At 45.7% G+C, this 16,201-nt stretch overlaps 1 protein-coding gene across 5 annotated transcripts in view; it reads right to left on the bottom strand.

Moving 5' to 3' along the window:
• The window catches only part of LOC139763286 (uncharacterized), a 407,190-nt gene that overhangs the window by 18,686 nt on the left and 372,303 nt on the right, over positions 1 to 16,201 (bottom strand). The gene's annotated exons all lie outside the window — the stretch shown is intronic.

Here is a 16,201-nt window from a genome sequence, read left to right on the forward strand (position 1 = left end):
AACATATTTGGTCCCTCACATAGATTCCAAAACCTTATTTCTTGCTAAGTAATAATCATATTAAGGCCTCCTTTCAATATACCATCCCCATTACTTTCTATTTACTTGGGGTGAATTTCATCAACCATGTATCAGACCAACTTTGGAGTCTGTTTAGGTCCCCTTGTAAGTGCATGCAATCCTGCTTGCTTTGTACTTCTTTACCCTTTATGCCTGCCTTGTGATCCAGCTTCTTTGTCAGCCTCCCATACAGCACATATAGTGTCAAATGCTTTCTGGCAATTAAGATAAGAACCATCTATCCAGCCTTCCCTTTGTCTTCGATCTCATTTTCTCACACAAATCCAAGACTGTTTCATACATGGTCTCTTTTCCGTAAAACTCTTGCCTTTCACTTCAGTAACTGTTCTTCATTAGAAGTCACCCATTATGTTTCCAATTATCTTTTCCAATTCCTGAAAGACCATGCTTATTACTGCTTCTCTCCAGTCTCCTTTTATTTTTATAGGTATATGACATTAGCACTTTTCCATTCCCTTGGTACCTTACATATCTCCAGCAACATCTTGACCAGCATTTCAAGAGGTTTGTATAGCATATTAGCCAGCCTATATTCTAACATGAAATCTTTATTTTTTCCTTCAGTATATATCCTTTCAAACCAATAAACTAACTCTTATTCATATGCAACTAGGGGAACAAATTAAGATAAATGGTATTGCAAGGACCAATCAAACAGGGGTCTGTAAGCCAAAGCAAGGAAAACTGGACAAGCCAGTCTGGCCTGGCAGTAGAGCCAGTTACCAAGCACATACACACAGACAAGCTAGAAAAAGCCTGTTACCAAGCACATGTAGCAAAGATAGGTAATAATTTTTGCATTAGGTTTTAAACAGGCATGTATCCACACAAGAAAGCTATCATGATCAAACCTTGCTGATGAGATTCATTACAAGGAAAACAAAAGACGAAAGTTAAGTGGGTCTTATGAAGGATGAATTACAAAAGCAGTTAGTGAAAAGTGAAATTATTTGAAACCTCATTGCTAGGGAAGTAATTAAAATCATTCAGAAAAAAGTAAGTTATATTTGAAGGAGGAAATACAGACAATCAGGAATAGAATCACAAGAGCATGAACAGTCATAAGATGGAAGAGAAAATTATAAAGAATCAGTCGAAGAGCATGAATTCAGATTTAAAACAGTTCAGATTTAAAAGTTATGTACTTAGAGGAATGAAGGTGAAATGAATGAAAAGTGAAATAGGTCAGTGGGAGGTCTCTTATGGATGTCCTTGAGACTTCTCAGCAAAAGGAAATGCCAATATCACTGTTCAGAAACCTTTAAAAATAATGGGAATGGAGGGGGATTGGGAGCAATTTCTGAGGAACTTTAATTGACCCAGAGCAGGAAGGCTGATGTAGTGCAAAAGAGATCTGGGGGCTCTAATGAGGAGATTTAAAGGGGGTTAAGTGAAACTAGGTAAAATATGCACAATCAGAGACAGACTGATCAGGAACATTGAGGGTACAGTTAATGATAGGTTCAGATAAATCCAAAGCATAAAGTGTCAGTGCTCATCAGCACAAAAGGGGATTTTTCAGAAAGCCAAAGCTGACATTCTCAATGGATTTAAATAAGCTTTAATAACAAGTAGGTCACCAATACCTCCTTTGCTTCCCAGTCCCTATTAAAGAGAGTGTACACTGGAATGGAGAATTCGGAGAGTAAATTTCAATTGCTCATACCTACCCAAGATTCAGAAATGGCATTATACCGCTGTTGTCACTAACTTGGACTTTATTTCATATACTGTGAGCATTAATATAAAATATTTTTAGACAAAACTGAGACCTATTTGGAAAAGTACTTACGGAGGGGGATGGGCCTGCTCAATATGAAAGAGTGTGCGCTTGCTGTATAGGTGCCGAAAAGGTTAACATATATCCCTTTGTAGCATAAGGCAGAATGAACAGTTAATCCTTTGGCACAAGGTACAGCAAACTGTAACAAACCATCAAGTCACTGAAGGAGCTATGGCAGTGATGTTAGCTGGTGTGAGAGGGGAGTTCCTGCTTTCAGGAAGAGAGACAGGGAAAAGGAAAGGACCATACAGAGTACCACTGGGGACATGTTAGAGTACCAGCTAGGGTAGTTCCATACAGAGTACCAACCACAGTGCCATAAAGATGCAGCAGTATGGGAAAGTGGACTAAAACTGACATGGAAGGACCACATGCAAGTGTATACCACACCATACGAGCCATCATCATCCTGCCTAAGGTAAAATTAAATTAGATCAGTACATCCTGCACATGGTTCACCTGCACACCAAGCTATGTATACTATATGCCTCTAAGCATACCTTTTAAGGAAGGAGAGTAGAGGGTGAGTAACCCACACAGGTGAATAACCTGTTTTACAATAGGCCAAGTCTTCACTGCCAGGAAGAACATACTACTCAAAGAGGACAAGAAACAAAGTTAATGACTAAAATTATGAAGAGATGTGTGTGGTAATGTTGGGAGAGTTTGGGATGTTGGGTGACAAGAAAATCATTTGTTTCATTGTATTACACATTATGTTCGATTACTCATATATTACAAAAAACTACTACTGCTTATATTAAACATTGGTGGAAACCAACTACCAGGTTTTGTGGAGAAATCTCAAGTAACCAATACAATTAATGCCATTATACCGGATAATAGAAGTTAAGTGGTGGGGTGGACTTATAGTATCACTATATTTAAAGCTTGCTCACGTTACACTAACCGTGAATAAAATTGTCTGGAACTTGGAGCCCCGTTATAAAACTGCCATGAGGCCAAGCACTGCTAACTGCGCCAGCTACAGTCACAAGCAAACTTATCAGCAGATAAATTCCGCATTTGGCAGGGGAGCTACTTCAACAAATATGCCAATTTCATAAAACTTCCCATTCTCCTCAGAGCATTTCAAAATACATAGTATCCATTTCCGAAAAGCCATTATTTATATAAAGTTCCTCCAAAACTAAATGAATAATATAACATGTTACTGATATAGAAATACATTTCACTTCTATATAAAACGTCAGTAGTTTGTTTTAACGATACGAGAATATGTTTATCATTATAAATGTATTCATGTCATGTTTCTACGCAAACCATTAATCTCTCCCCGAGCTGCTTGCATGGAGAACGTTTAGCAGAACAGCCCCACCAGCAATATCTGGTGAGGCAGTAGCTCACACACCATCCGGTCGAGAAAGGTCCAGTGGTGTGTCCTTGATACAGAGAAAGGACCAGTAGTGTGCCCTGGACAGAACTACATCAAATGACGTGATAATGAGATTTCTCAACAGACTCTCCACGTAGACAACTGATGGGTTGATGGTCAAGCTGCCAGCCCAGCCAACAACCACTCTGTACACACAAGACCAACATGTTCAAGTGTTGCCCCAACTGGTGATGAGAAATACGGTAACACCGCCGCCCACATCTCTTATCATGTCATGAGTCTTCAGATAATGGTGAATGCCGACACAGATAATATGACACAAACAGCAGCGTCATCCTAGTCCACCTCTGGCACGCCAATGCCAAACTGTACCACCAGGGCATTCTCCCATGCCTCCTTATAGTCTTCCATGCTTCCATAAAGTCTCCCATACCACAATCAATTTTTCCATGCAACTATATATGTCTTACGCTTTGCAACAGCCCCAGCAGTTTCCCACACCTGTAAACCAGGGATAGTACTGAATACTGCCACACCACATGTAGGCCAGGATGTTGAGGGAGGTGGGGGTGGATCTGGAGTTGTGCACTTGAGGCTGGGGGAGGAGTGTAGCTGGAGCCCCCGACTGCCAGTACACAGTAGTTCCGAGTTAAATTACTGTGAGCTTTGTTTTACTGCAGGAATATGATTACCACTCCTCTCGAGAGTTCAGGTCAGACTATACCAAACTTTTTTTTATGTGTAGAAAGGATCTTTTCCTGTCTCGTTTCTTAAGCAAGGTTGATACTAACAGTTCCAGCATTACAAGAACCATGCCCACTTTCCTGGAGTCCTACACTGCAGGGGCTGGGGCGTGGGGCTTTGTTCTAGTCTGGGGGAGCAGTAATGCCATGGGGAGCAACATGGTAAGTATCTGGAGGTGGAAGATATAATACTGGTCCGGTGTAGGGAGGAGGGAGGGCTTGAAAGAAGGAGAAAGGGTTGGGGAGGAGGAGGAGGATAACTACGCAGCAGTGAGTAAGCTGGGCTGGCTGACCACACCTCCCGTTGTCATGGTTACCTGGCCCTCCTGCCTCCCTACCTGCCCGACCCCTCTCTCTCTCTCTCTCTCTCTCTCTCTCTCTCTCTCTCTCTCTCTCTCTCTCTCTCTCTCTCTCTCCGTCAATAAAATCTACAAATCCGGAGGAGAGAGACAACAACGGAGATAATAACGAGAAGGGTGTTCCATGGAACACAGAGTCGCCTAGTGTTACATCTAACACTGGTTCGCCTGGAGTGTTCCATGGAACACTGGATTGTCTGCAGTGTTCCACGGACCACTTGTTCGCCTGCAGTATTCCAGCAAGTTAACAACTTTCTAACGATGTAAAATTATTTCATGTTACTCTATCACTAGTTACATAGGGCAGTTTCCCTGTGCTTCACAGGTGTGCAAACAAGATAACATCAGTAAAACTGTTACTCCTAGGGTTGGAAATGCACCCCAGGGATGGGCGTCCCTTCCCTTAGAGCCAGTGGGGTTGCGACTGCAGACCCCAGGCTGTATGAACTGATCCATCACTTGTATTACGAGAAGCAATACTGAATATTCAGAAGGACGACAGTTTCCTCTCAGTCTGTTGCTATACTCCTCCTCCATCGTAACGGAGCCTTCATCAAGACTGGGTATCTGCGTCTGGCTGGCTACTCTTGCCACACCCCCATGACAGTTCCAATCCGACCATCCATGTTGCTCTCCCCTTCTCTCTGTCCCTCTTTGGCCTCTCGCACGCCTTCATTACCTGCCAAATACACAGTACGTATGGATATCTACGTTTATGTATGACAGATGCAGGTGCTTACCTACCAATTTAAGTGCTCCATGAAACACGTACGTCATGACCCTGGAGTGTACCACAGATACAAACCAAGATAATGGCCGGAAATAGTGTTGGAAAATATCCCGTCTTAAGTCACGACGACCAAGGTGGAAATTTCTTCTTAGTTATAGCTACGTTAAGGTTCAAGTTAAATCTTTCTACAAAGTGGCAAGACTCCGGCCAAGTCCAAACGTGAACTGCGAATTTTATGCCGTACTTGGCGTTGTGGCGTCGTACAGTTATTTCGATGCCTGGAATGACTGACTGACAGGGTGATTCATTACTGCAAATTATCTGCCACATCAACAACATACGTCATTTGTGGCGTACATTGGTTTTTAAATGTTAAAATATATTAAATATCAAATTAAAATAATCATACATTTATAAATTCAATTCACAATAGTTTTTGAAAATTCTAAAATAATTTTATCCTTTCATCCAGAATTAAAATCCATTCAAGTTTATCTGGTACCATATATTGTCTTCCTTTAGGACACCAGTGAAATTAAAAGCATCACAGTACACTCCTAGCTGTATGAAGAGGTGAAAAACTGTACTTCTACATACTCCAGTAACACTCGTCTCCATGACATGGGCCACTGTTAACCGAACCTGACAGAGTGAGCTCAGGCAGCGCTCCTGACGTAAACCATCGACGAGTCAATGTTGTGTGTGTGATTCAGTCAGCCTTGCCAGACAGAGCTGGAGTGAACACTCGTCACCACCTGTTCAGGTCTGCCGTAATTCTTCATTCATCGCTTTTCTCTTTTTTCTTTCCTGATCTTGGGCTTCCTACCGCTGTGTGAAGTAGGAGCAAAGGCATCCTAGCCGACAGCTGCTGCAGCCTTTGCTTGCCGATCACCTCGTTCGTTTCCAGGAACACCAACATGAACGAGGACCCACCAGGGAGTTGTCTTCTCGTGAAGACATCAGTGCAGGTCAGTCCTGCATCTCCCTTACAGCCGGGTGGGGCGAGTTTAGTCTGGCGATGGCTTGCAACGGAGAGCGGGAATCAGGGCAATGACAATATACGTTGGTTCAGCAGCCCCTCTGTCATGTCGACAATATGCTTAAAGGTCAGTCGCGAAGAAGGATGCTGGAGGAGGTTGGGCTACATCCAACAGACCTCCTACTGCAGCAAACCCCACACTCCCACCGTATTATAACTCTGCTTGGACCCTGGTGCTCTGACGAGTGTTATAGGAGTCTCTGCGAGGTTGCTCTTCGGTTCATTCCCTCTTCCCACTGCAATCAAACCAGTGCAGTTTAACTGCAGTGGGTCTGGTCTACGCTGGGATCTGGTCACTCCAGCTGGTAAAATGCTGCACGTTCAAATCGAGATCTGTTATAGAGTCTCATTCTCCCTCCACAGGACTGCTCATGTGATCGAGGGACGATCAGAAACCCCATATGACTGGGTGAATCTGGATCTACCTCAAGCCTGCTGTAGTACATCAAGTTCGTGTGTTCTTGACGCTGTCGCGGAGGTGGTTTTCCGCTCCGCCGGAGAAGATCAGAGGACTCCAGTAAAGAACCAACATCATCTTGAGAACGGTGGGTGATGCCGACCAATACGCACTCGCGTCTATGGTTCAGCTGGCTACGGTCTAGGGCTCAGGGGTAACGCTGTGCCGTCTGCCTGCCACGTCCCGCGGGGGGAACCTCCTACAAGACACACAGGAGATTTTTTTCTTTTTTCGACGATGGGGAACAACTGTGTCGATCATACAACTTGATGCGTTCAACTGACCCTTACCGGTCAGGTCTATCCAAGACAGAAACCGATCGCCATGCGTCCGACGGGAGGTACAAGCGTTGCAAGTAACAATGTGTAAAGCAGTGCATACGTATGCTTGTACAGTTGTGTGTGGATACATTTGCTTTTGTGTGTGTGTGTGTGTGTGTGTGTGTGTGTGTATTTGCGCCCGCCCATGCAGTAGTGCCCTTAACAAGCGCAAGCTGTCCGTCAAACAACGGGAAAAATCTGTCCCTGAAGCAGAAGGAAACCTATCCGTTAAGCTGGGATAAACATGTCCGTTAAACGGGGGAGGGGAGAGGAGAGGGGAACCTGTCCGTTAAACATGGGGGAGGGAAGGGGGGAAACCTGTTTACCCTCGGCGGGTCGGGGGAATGTGGCTCACATGGGGGATGGGGAGCCACCTGTAATCAGCGGGCAGGTGCACTGACCACAACCGGATCTGGGGGGGAGGGGGGGTTCCTTCCCTCCCTCCCAGACAAATATTACAACACTATTTTTAGCTTCAGCAGCAGCAGCAGGTGCCTACCTCACGTTATACAGACAACCATGATGAGGGGTCTGCTGTTCTGCACGACTTCATGGCGGACATACGGCCCACAGGGAACGTCACAGGCAGGATCAGGGCCATGCACCACAACTACACTGTAGGATCAGGGCCATGCACCACAACTACACTGTAGGATCAGGGCCATGCACCACAACTACACTGTAGGATCAGGGCCATGCACCACAACTACATTGTAGGATCAGGGCCATGCACCACAACTACACTGTAGGATCAGGGCCATGCACCACAACTACACTGTAGGATCAGGGCCATGCACCACAACTACACTGTAGGATCAGGGCCATGCACCACAACTACACTGTAGGATCAGGGCCATGCACCACAACTACACTGTAGGATCAGGGCCATGCACCACATCTACACTGTAGGATCAGGGCCATGCACCACAACTACACTGTAGGATCAGGGCCATGCACCACAACTACACTGTAGGATCAGGGCCATGCACCACAACTACACTGTAGGATCAGGGCCATGCACCACAACTACATTGTAGGATCAGGGCCATGCACCACAACTACACTGTAGGATCAGGGCCATGCACCACAATTACAGTGGAGTGCGTGTCTGGGGAGTGTGGCTTAAGGTGGGGGTGCATGTTTGGTGGGGGTGGTTTTAAAGGCTGGCTGATCCTGAGGTGTCGATCACTGCGCTGTGTATTTGTCAGTTAGTATTGTAATGCTAAGAATGAAGAATGAGTACTTATATCACAGCCCCCCCCCCCCCCCCCATCATAATTTCCTTCTTATGTTACCAAGAACTGGCAGGTTACACTACTTTCTTCCCCTGATTACTTTACCCATTATCACCCATTAATACCTATTATTCATTAATCGTAACTTTAGCAGAATGCAAGTCCGCTGTTCATGAGCATCTTCACAAAGAATCTAGTACGACTTCCAAAATCATATATATGAAAATTCCGATAACCCTGATCCTATTACCAATAGATCCTCAACAGTAATATGTGTCATGATACTTTATAATCCTGGTTGTCACCGCCTCGGGAACTCACGTCACAACAAACAATTTACTAACGATTCCTCGGATAACGGCACGATCCCCCTCCCTCCCCAGCAGGCTCCTGGGCAAGATAAGGACTCCTGCATGTTGTAATGTGTCACGCTGGTGTTTACTGACGGGGGGTTACGAGGAGGAAACCACAGGTAAACTTTTGTCACCGTAAGTATGCTAATAGTCTGCACACCACCTGGCAAGGTACACTCGATGGTACACCAGTTGTTAAACTGGCGCAGACGGTCATGGAGGCAGCACACGGCAGATGGTGTGTGGCCACAACGCGGGAGTTACTGAACGGGTGTGAAGACCACATGAAAATGCAATACGCACTTCCAAACGTTCTCTGGCAATATCATATATATATATATATATATATATATATATATATATATATATATATATATATATATATATATGTGTGTGTGTGTGTGTGTGTGTGTGTGTGTGTGCTCGTCATATCTGCCCAGTGAGGGTAACGAGTACAAACGGATGCAACTCCCCCTCCCCCAGGCTGCACCAGCCTCCCCAAGGTCACCGTCTACGTTCCCATGACAAGAGCAGCATGACAATGCGTTGCACTGGTCTGCTCTGTGACGGTAACAACCATTACCACCTCCACCGCCGCTCGTCCGCCTCGGAATGGCACCTACCAAGTGTGAGGTACGGGGGTCCATATGGAGGTCTGTCTCCACACCCGAGGCCATGGCCCTCGACCATTCCCGTAGATCGGACTTGTGTGTGTGTGTGTGTGTGTGTGTGTGTGTGTGTGTGTGTGTGTGTGTACGAATGTTACAGTTTTGTCAACCTTCTTATTCCGGCCGTCCACACATCTTGTCGCACACAACACTATCATGACACGGCTCACGAGTCCCTCTGTGCGGCTTCTGGTTTATTTTAACTCTAAGTCTTTCAACGAGGTGTTTACAATCGTCGTGTTCAGTATTTACAATCGTCGTGTTCAGTATTTACCCTCGACACCTTCAATATTTGCCGTCGTCAGCTACCCGCGCGTTCTCGGCTAACAAAACGAAGGTGACACAATGGGCAATCTTCGTGTGGTCATCTCCGCACAGAAACTAAAGGAAGCATCAGCCAGGTACGGGTCACGAGCCAGAGCCTTTGTGGTAGTACAAATACAAACGCTTTCCAACCATTTCCTCGCTGTGTACCACTTGCTTACCCCCCCCCCCCCCCCCCCCCCCGACACACACACACAACCTCTACCATGTACGTAAGGCCAGTAACATCACTAATCATGAGGACGTGAAGTGTGTGTGTGTGAGCAGTAACAGCATGCATGACATGCAATGACGCCCTTGGTGACTGCCGGTCATGCTGACCAGCCTTATGTCGGTACATCCTGGTTCTGCTGGCAGGGTGGACCGCTCCCGTAAATGGACCAGAATGACGGACCACTGGTCCGCTGAATAAGCACATTATATGCGAGCATACATACAAAAATACATATCCTGAATGTGTAAAATTATGATTATAATGCATCCCTCCCACCTTCCTCCCCCGAGCACACAAACATTTACCTCGCAGTTGTAGAGGTATTTCTGTGTGAGTTATTCCTATGTTCTTAAAACGATCATTACAATGACCGTTTGGCATTACCAACATGTTCAGTGCTCCAGCTCAGCATACTTGTACGTTGTCAATACTTCTCACTCGCCACACTAACTCTCAGCCATACTTCCAACAACCAAGACAGTGTTTTTAAAGAAATTCCATTTCACCCGACTTCAAAAGCTAATATTAATACATCAAGTTAATGTCTACCCATTATTATCATTACTGACTTCCTAATCTACTGCAGATGATCTGGTACACAGAGCCACCTCGACTCCACACTCAACCACAACCGGTAGTCAGTCAGTTTTAAAATTAAAGTAACATTTTAAAATACATAATTCATGTTCACCATCAGGAAATAACATTAATATTCAACATAAGTAGTTATGACAAATATCAACCTAGATACTCAAGATAAACACTTAATGTCAGAGGACATTACAACATGCCAGGTCAGAGGACATTACAACATGCAAGGTCAGAGGATGTTAGAAATGTCAGGAGGACAAGGGGACAACGTAGGATTATGGTGAGGTCACCTTCCTTACAACTTTACTCTCAATTCTTTGTACTCTATCCAGGCGAGATCTGATGACGACGTTACAAATAATCGGTTTTAAAAGCGACTTTATATTTTGAATCGGAAGAGGACGCGCGGCGAGGGGGGAGAACAGACTCCTTGTACCCACGTACAATACATCTGCAATAAAGATATCACGAGTTTTCCTTTTTATGTGCTACAGGAAGATACAATCCTTAAATAGCAAATTCCTTGTATCAACTACGAGCTACGGCAAAGTCCTTGTTGCCATTACAAAAAAAGTTCCTCTTAAAAACTAAATGGTTCTGTAGCTTCTCCAACACATCACCGCATAATCTCCCGTCCCCAACACAGGTCACCTCCATCCATGTTCTCCCAAGACTGGGTCACCAACAACACGCCATTTATCTCCTCCCTTCCAGCACACCCCGACCTCTGACCTCTCTCTCTCTCTCTCTCTCTCCACAACATAGCATCATACTTTTCCTACCAGGCTAAAGCTCATTTGCAAAAGGAATTTACAGAGATTAAGGATAACCCCGGCACCACTTGTCCTTGCAGTGATGACTCACACTAGATAGCCAAATACAGGATGATCTTGGCCAGTCCACCTGACACAAGGAGACCACAACAGGGGCCCGCGCACACGGTGCTAACAAGGGTGCAAGCAGACACCGTCATCAAGGGCGCCTACCTCAAAGGCTCAATTGGCCAGTTAGGATAACACACTGCGATGAAAATACTACAGGAAGAAGTTGGTGGGAATACTGAACGGATTACATACTTTCTTGTCCGGCGAGAGAGAGAGGGAGGCAAACCTACCAGAAGAAGGCGAAGTGAATGAACCATTCGGCTTGATTTAACACAACTTTCTCCCCCACAATGAACCCTTCTGCTTTATTCGACACTATGTTTCTCCCACAGTGAACCGTTCAGCTTGATTTAACCGGACGTTCTCCCACAATGATCCCTTCAGCTTGATTCAACAGTGTTCTCCCATAAGAACCCATCACCTTGATAACACTTATTTTCTCCCATCCTTCATCGCTTCTACTCTTAGTACATAACACTGACTGCCACAACAGACTCTGAAGTAATTCATCATTTCATCATCACGTCAACACATTACACCCAAGAAAGAACTATCAAAAGCAGTTGAGCTGGCCGCCTTCGTTCACTTCCCCGTCACCTTCAAAGTCTGTTCCTTAAAGCGAATGCCCCTACCTGAACCAGGTCAAAGGTCACACGACTTGAAGTTGATGACCTCGTCAAAGCTACACGAGATTGGGTCATCTCTTCGGACATTTAAGTGATATTTTGGCAGGAGTTGCAGTATATAATGACCATGGCTACAAGAGGGACAGTGCCATACCTCTACAACAGACTATATCTTCCACTAGGCTGTCAATATATCTATCTATCTATATATATATATATATATATTGTTGTCAATACCTATACGACTCTAGATTACAAAATTTCTTTTCTCATGACTTCACCAATATTATCTTCACCTCCTTTGGACGACGGTATGGCCAAAGATAGAGATTGCCTGGCCTCTTATCCGATTATGAAAGGTCAGGTCAAAGGCCTGGCCATCATACCTCAGGGTCATAAAGTCGTGCTCAGGGGTCGTACTATCCTACTCAAGGCATTCAGCATTATGTCAAGTGTTGTGACCATTATCAACAACTCCACCTCTGCCAGACACACCCTGGCGAAAATGTTAACACAGAGGAAAGTGTGTGGTAAGGACATGAACGAGGCAGCGCTTGAGTCGGGCAGGAGACTGTGAATACGAGAGAACAGTCAGGTGGAACCAATGCCTTCGTTGTCTTCCTGCATTAATATTCACTGTCTGTTACCGGGTTAACGTTTTACGTGGCCAGGGCGCACACTTCACCACACACAGGACTCCACCACACACCCAGAGTGTACACTACACACCGCACACTCAGACACCGCACACCTCGCCAATAAAGAGGACGCAGCAGCAGCAGCAGTAAAGAGGACACAACAGTAGTACGTACACACGGGTCAGAGAGTCTGGGAGTCTAGACAGGGAGCGGCGGCCGGCTGGGGGGATGTACTGCCGGCCACCAGGAACATGACTGAGCCTTGTCGCCCCCACCACACCGTCGCCCCCCACCACACCGTCGCCCCCCACCACAACTATCGCCACCACCACCAACACCACCTCCTCCTATCTCTACACATGACATAGTACATGTCACCACGCCTTCCTCGCTTCCAAGATTTCAAACAATTCTCTATATAACTGACGTTGTAGGGGCCTGTTGTCAAGTCTACCAATGGTATAATCATCGGGATCATTATACACACACACACTGGGGAAAAGACAGTGTTGTAAGGGAACGTATGGGGGTGGAGCAGGGATATTCTCCTGTTCCTTAACATTCCTCCACCAACGGGGAAAACAACAGATGTCATACCTCCCTCACGGGAAGGGGACAACGGGCAGGGAAAATTCAACCACAGGAAGGGTGGGAAAACTTTTCTCCTGTGTGTCTTCAGACACGACGCGGAGGGACTGGAGTACGTACGGCTGGCAGGGAGAGAGAGAGAGAGAGAGAGAGAGAGAGAGAGAGAGAGAGAGGGAGAGGAAAGCTTCACTGGGGCAGACGACAGGGAGAGTGGAACATCCTCCTTAAGCACGGCAGAGGAGAGGTCAATAGAGGTCAGAGTTAAGGAGCACCGGCTGTAGGAGACCCTGGGTCACCCACTACTCGCCTTCCGCTAGACATGACCTTCTTCCCGCCAGTCTCCTACCGCGACAAACTTGCAAGAAAAAAGTCCACCTTGGCATACGCTCACCAGTCGTGTCATCTCCTCCACAGACCTCCACTTCGGCAACACAGATGACCTATCGTTCCCGAGGAAGGCATCCGGAAAATATGTTTCGCCAGCCAACCATTTAACGCCACTTCCGTTGAAAGTAATTCTTCAGTGGTCGTTCCTCTCCCCGGCCACTGGTTATCATGCTGGGTCATCCCTTCTCTCGTCTTATATCAAAGAACTTTTCATGAACTACACCAGTTCTCCTGTTCTCTCCAGGATGAACTCTTTTTTTTTCTTTCCTTCTTCCTCCCACACTCTCTCTTGTCACAGATGCCATGACGGATGCCAAGATAGTAGGAAAAAAAATCTTTAGAGGAAGGATTCCTTCCAAGTAATTACTTTCTCTTCATGAACAAATACGTCTCGACCTGCTTCACAATGAACCGCACGAGCCGTGGCAAACATCCCATCCAACACGTCACGGACCACATCAGACCAAGTCGACCCACGGCAACGCTCCAGTAGTGAAAAAACATCACATTATCTTGGATGTAACCTATGGGAACGATGTCACAAGGAAGGTGTTATCAGCAGCAGATGGGCCGCTACCGCTCACCTACCTACATACCCAAACCCTTCACCGTTTGTTTAGTCTGGCCAACGCCCGCCTTAACACACACACACACACACACACACACACACACACACACACACACACACACACACACCAACTGCGTTCAGTTTTCCTCAAAGTCTTCCGTGGAAAGTTTGCTCCGTACATAATGTACGATACGAAACAGGTACAGTAAACACTGACCAGACAGTACAGGTACAGTACAGACAGGCCAGATGATCCGAGGAACGCCTTACACGTACGGTAGTGTTTCATTATATCTGAAAGGCAGTCTGTCTTGTTCATGCAAAGTGGGGCTCAACGTACACGCACACATTATACTGGAAGATCTCCGCCTCGCTGCTCAGTAGATAAAGGATGGAACATTGTAAAGAAACTTCGGGAAGCAGTTAGTACGGTATATGGTTGAGTGGAAGACGACCTGGTGCACAGGAGTGTAAGGAGGAACTGAAGGAAAAGACTTACCATCGCCAACATATCAGGAGGAAGGTTTTAAGATTACCGTGTGGGCTCCCAGCGTCCAATGGAGATTCTTTATGAAGAAAACAAAGCAGTCTGGTCCCCAGCTACACACTCGCCTCAACTCAGGAAGAAACTATACCTTGCGACTGTGTTTCGGAGGGAGGGCAATAGGTGGAAACCTTCGGTGCCATCAAGAAAGCAACATTGACGGATCTTGTTTAGAATCTATTCATCGAACAGATCGTGTGTGTGTGTGTGTGTGTGTGTGTGTGTGTGTGTGTGTGTAATGAGACCTTACACATTAAAATACCTATATCAAATCAGCGATGCCAGACAGACAGACAGACAGACAACTCGTACCCCCGAGACGGGCAAAACGTGGGCGTCAGACGGACCTTCCCGGCACAGCTTGTCAACCCCGTCACGAAGTCTGTACCACAGAAGCAACAGTGTCTGGAGACCACAGACTGCGGCTGTCCGGACACCATCTCCTTAACACACACACACACACACACACACACACACACACACACACACACTACCTCTACCGCTACGGTCTCATTAACACACACACCAGTTCCCATCACTAGCCGAGTGTCAACAGACAGACACAGCCAAAGTTCCACTATACACTTTCTCTTCATGATAAACACTGGAAATGTGCACATAACTGAATAAAGGTCATAAGTCTATTCCAGTAATTGTAAGGTCATTTACTACGCCCACTATAGTATACATAATATTACAACAACTACTACTACTACTGATAATAATAATAATAATAATAATAATAATAATAATAATAACAATAATAACAAAAACAATGGCTTATTTATAGATTGCAGTCAAGGTACGAATACAGAAAATACAATTATAGCAATCTATCGTACAGATGATGATGAAGGTGGGGGTGTTGCAAGAAAAAGAGGAGGACGAATATGCCAGTGTTGACACAAACACCAGAGTGACAGCTGATGATGGTCACGCAGGGAGGGAAGGGGATCGTTTGATGGACGTTGCCAGTCTGGATGGGTCACTGCTGGTGTGGTGACGAACCACACCCCACCAGGGACGAGGGGGGAATCTGTGGTGTCGGAGGTGACGTGGGCAGGACTGCTTCAATCGCTTCATCCCTTCGTGGAAAAAAAAAAAAAAATGGTTGGTCACACCAGACCATGTCCTGCGTGCGGGTGATGGTCGAGACCAGTGGGAACGACGTCATTGGCTCTTGATGGCTTAACAGGCAGACAGTGGACGGATAGGAAAATAAACGTCCGTGCCAAGCAACACAGACGTGACATTGAAGCGAACCTTCGTGAACACTTACGAGGACATTATATATAGCTACAGGAAAATAAAAAGAGTAAAGACATATACATAAATGAATAATAAAGAGTATGGATATATATATACACAGATGACACATATGTGGATAGAAAAAGAAATAAGTGTTCGAGGTCTGAAGCTCCAGTGGGGTGAAAGAAATGTACGGGACAGGGTGAACTGGAGCGATGTGGTATACAGGGGGAGACGTGCTGTCAGTGGACTGAACCAGCTTGGTTGTGGATCGTGGGCTGTGGTTTCGGCAGATTGCACATGGCAGCTGGAGAATGGATGGGAGCGAATAAGGCCTTTCCTTAACTTTCTTCTTGGAGCTACCTCGCTAACGCAGGAAACTGCGAATATATAATAAACACACGAGTAAAACAAATAAAAGATCAGAATAAGAAAAAAACTTTGCGACACAACGAAAAATTAAA

Source organism: Panulirus ornatus, chromosome 46, assembly GCF_036320965.1.
Source record: "Panulirus ornatus isolate Po-2019 chromosome 46, ASM3632096v1, whole genome shotgun sequence".
NCBI classification, from domain to species: domain Eukaryota; kingdom Metazoa; phylum Arthropoda; class Malacostraca; order Decapoda; family Palinuridae; genus Panulirus; species Panulirus ornatus.